Genomic DNA, 4,590 nt, shown 5'->3' on the forward strand with positions numbered 1-4,590 from the left:
CTGCACTCTCCTGAGTGCGCCACGGGCTCGGCCCATATTCCTCTTTTTTTTAATTGAGATATTATTTATATACAATGACATGTGCCAGTCTTGGGAGTGCAGTTTGATCAGTTTTGACAAATGTACACATTTGTTTAACCCACAGCTCTATCAATATATAGAACACCGCCATCAACCCCAGAAAATCCTTTTGCATCCTCTCTCAGTCAGTCCCATTTCCTAGAAGCAACCACTGTTCTGATTTGTTCGATATTGGTTAGCTTTGTGTGTTCTATAATGTCATAATGATAGAACCATACACTAAGTCTACTCCCTGATAACCCATTAAACCATTAATCTGTTAATCCATGAATGGATTAACCCATTTATGAGGACGGAGTCCTCACAGTACAATCACCTCTTAAAGGTCCCACCTTCCAAATACCATAGTTGGATTTCCCACCCTCTTAACACTGTCACAGTGGGGATCAAGCTCCAACATGAGCTTGGGGGGACATTCAAACCACAGCATAAGCCTTGAAATAAGGTAGCATAATTACTCCAATTTATTCTTCTTTTTCAAGAATGCTTTAGTTCTAAATTCTTAGTATTTCAACATAAATTTTTGCATTGTTAATTCACTTCTGCCAAAAAAAAGAAGTCTGCTGGGATTTTGGTTGGGACTGAGTTGAGCCTATATTTGGTGAAAACTGACATCCTAACAAAATTGAGCCTTCCAATTCAGAAACATGATACATTTCTCTTTTTATTTAGGACTTTAACTTCTCTTGACAGTGTTTTGTAGTTTTCAGTGTTTTACACATCTTTTATATTTTTGGCACTTGTAAATGGGATTAAAAATTTTTGCTTTCCAATTGTTCATTGCTTGTACATGAGTATGAATTTTTTTTAAAAAAAAGATGACCGGCAAGGGGATCTTCAGCACCACACTCACCCAGTGAGCAACCAGCCATCCCTATATCCCTATATGGGATCCAAACCCACGGCCTTGGTGTTTTCAGAACCGCACTCTCCCGAGTGAGCCACAGGCCGGCCCCAAGAGTATGAATTTTTACACTGATTTTGTATCTTGCAACCTTGCTAAATTTCTTTGATAATTTCTTTCTGTCTCTTTTTTCTCCTCTCTCTTTCTGGATCTTCTTTTAGTCATATACAGTATTGGGCTTCCTAAACTGACTGTATCATTTTATTATTTTTCTCTCCTGTTTTCTTTTCTTTTTTTTTTAGCTCCTAGCTAGTACGGAGATCTAACCCTGGACCTTGGTGTTATCAGCACCAGGTTCTAGCCAACTGAGCTAATTGATCTCTTTCTTATTTTCTGTCTTTTTGTTCCTCTTTCTAGGTGATTTCTTCAATTTTATGTTCCAACTCTTATAATGATTTTTTTTATTACTATGTTATGGCAGCCAACTTCTAATGTGGCCCACAATGATTCTTGCCTTCTGGTATTAATACCCCTGTTTAGTGCCATCTCAAATTCTGTCAAGGTTGGTCTGTGCAACCAACAGAATAAGGTGGAAGTGATGATGTGTGACTTCCAAGGCTGCTTCTGACTTGCTTAAAATATCAATAATGCCAAGGTTGGGAAACCCTAGTTTAGTATAAGCCAGGAAGATAAATAGTTCTGAAAGATCAATTGTATTAATATTTTAAACAGTGACTGAAATGATAAAATAGACAACATGCTGAGGGAATAGAAACAAAAAAACTTTTGCAAAATCAATCATTCCCTTCCCTTTGCTACCTTAGCATTTTGTTTGTAATTATTATAGATTTGAAAAATCATCTATAATGTAAAATGTATTACAGTTATTTGCATTTCTTCCACTAAATTGTGAGTGGTCTTAATTCCTGGTGGCTTGGTCCTGGGTAGGTTTTTGTTGATTGTATAAAATCAGATAAGAAAAGCAAATATGAATTAGACAGTTACTCAAAAGTACAAATTGGAAGAAGCTCCCAACCCTCCAATCCCTCACCCCCCCCAAAAAACCCCTATAATTATGGTAAATGGTTGATTGACAAATAGAACCCAAAAGGTAATAGAGTAAGAATTAGGAAGAACGTACATGGGTTATATACTGTTTTCCTTATGTGCCTGATAATATTTACTACCATCTCTCTACCTTCCTTCATGCCAGGCAATACAGACATGTTATAGTACATTCGCTCTCACTCAATCCCTGTTAGACCCTAAGCTCAAGGACAAAGACCAGCTGGTGGGCCTTTGTTTCCCTCTGTATGCCCAGCATCTAGCACATAGACGTGAAGTAGCTATAACACACATTTTCATGATTATAATTTTTAGGGTCTTACTATGTGCCAGACCCTGAGCTAACCACATCACCCACGTTGTCTCATTCAATCTTCACCAAAACTCTGTGGGCAAGCATTGTTAACCTGTGGCACAGATAGAGATAACAGGCCATGTTTATTGATCACTCCCTCAGTGGCATTGTTCCCAGCATTTTACATATATTAATTTATTTAATCTTCTCAATAAACTTGTAAGGTAGGTATTAAATTATCCTCATTTTAAAGAGGGGGAAACTGAGGTACAGAGAGGTTAAGTAGCTCATCTAACGTTAACTAATTGGTATATGACAGCGCTTTGAACCCAGGTGACTTGGCTTCAGAGTCTACAGGATTAACCCCTTCACTGTACCGCTCTTCCTAGACAAACGTAGCTAAATTAGGTCATTTGCCTAGTGTTACAAAGCTAGTAAGGAGTGATACTGGTCTTTAAGCCAGGACTTTACAATTGTAACACTCTTACTCTTTCTGTCAGTCAAACCCCCTCTCCAAATATATAAATACTATACATTTCCTTGTGGCCCGTTTAAAATCTTTCTTAATAAGAGTATTTTTTTAAAAAATCCACCTAGATTACCCACCTCTCCTTCAAATACATAAAACCTAGCATTTAACTAGAGAACCCAAAGCAACATGTATATTTTCTAAAACATGTATTTTCCTCTGCCATATCACACTAGTTCTTGGAGCCAAAAAATAGGTCTCATGACAGTAACACCCCACTGGGCATGAAAACTCACTAAGATCCTATTAAATAATCACAGATAAATTTATTAACGAAAAGATCGGGGTATAATTTAACATGTTACCAGAAGTAAAATGCTTAAAAAGATGATTCCTATGAGTTGGGTTCTATGAGAAACAGATTCTGAGATGAAAAATAACATGGAGGAAGCATATTAGGGAGTGGTCACAGGACCAACACCTGTGCAGACTGGAAGGAAGCAGGAGCAGAGAGTAATGAATTGAGCTGCAGTGTAATNACACCTGTGCAGACTGGAAGGAAGCAGGAGCAGAGAGTAATGAATTGAGCTGCAGTGTAATTACAAGAAGGCTTCAGCTAACCCCACAGAAAGTTCTCAAGCTGGAATGTCCCTTCAGAGTTGTCCTGAGTGGACCTTGAGGTCTGAACCTTTATACCCCCACAGAGATGAGGTTTGGCTATGAGCTGTCCATAGAAAGGAACATGACCTTGAATGACATAGGTCTCTTCATCTAAGAGCCTGCAGCTCTCAGACAACTTTCCCAGTAACCCGAGGGAATAAGTCCTCCAGTCCTGAAGGGAGAATCTGGGCAACACAGCACAGCGTCCGTAACAGTACACCCCTGTACTTGGATTCGTTTGCTTCATAAATTCTCTTTTTTAATTGAGACATAATCGCTTATTCATATTTGTGGGGTTCAGAGTTGAATATCAATACCTGTGTACAATACGTGACAATCAAATCAGGATAATTAGCATATTCATCATTACAAAATGTAATCATTCTTTGTGTCCATTAACCAGTTTCGTGCTAACCCCCCTCCCACTCCCCTTTTCCCACCTCTAGTAACCACAGTTCTGTTCTTTCCTTCCTAAAGTCCAACATACTCCTGTGTTTTCTTTCTTATTTATTTGTTTGTTTGTTTGTTTATTCATTTAGTTTTTAGCTCCCACTTATGAGTAAGGACATGCAGTATTTTTCTTTTTGTGCCTGGCTTATTTCACTTAACATAATTTTATGCAAGCTCATCCATGCTTCTGTGAATGGCAGAGTTTCATTCTTTTTCACAGCTGAGTAGTATTCCATTGTGTATATATACCACATTTTCCTTTTCCAGTTATCCACCAATGGACATTTAGGTTGGTTCTGTGTTTAGACTATTGTAAATAGAGCTGCAATAAACTTGGGAGTGCAGGTATCCCTTCAACATGATGATTTCCCCTTTTGGGGGTATATACCCAGTAGTGGGATTGCTGAATTGTATAGTAGTTCTATCTGTAATTGCTTAAGAAATAACCATACTATTTTCTACAATGGCTGTAATAATTTGCAGTCCCATCAAAAATGTAGAAGTTTTCCCTTTTCTCTGCATACTCACCAGCATTTGTGATTCTCTGTTTTTTGATAATAGCCAGTCTAACTGGGGTCAGATGATATATCAATGTGTATTTGATTTGCATTTTCCCAATGATTAGCAATGTTGAGCATTTTTTTCATATACTTGTTGGCCATTCATATATCTTCCTTTGAGAAATGTCTATTCAGCTCCATTTTTTAATTGGATTATTTGGTTTTT

Source organism: Galeopterus variegatus, unplaced genomic scaffold (assembly GCF_000696425.1).
Source record: "Galeopterus variegatus unplaced genomic scaffold, G_variegatus-3.0.2 Scaffold5499, whole genome shotgun sequence".
In the NCBI taxonomy this organism is placed as follows: Eukaryota; Metazoa; Chordata; class Mammalia; order Dermoptera; family Cynocephalidae; genus Galeopterus; species Galeopterus variegatus.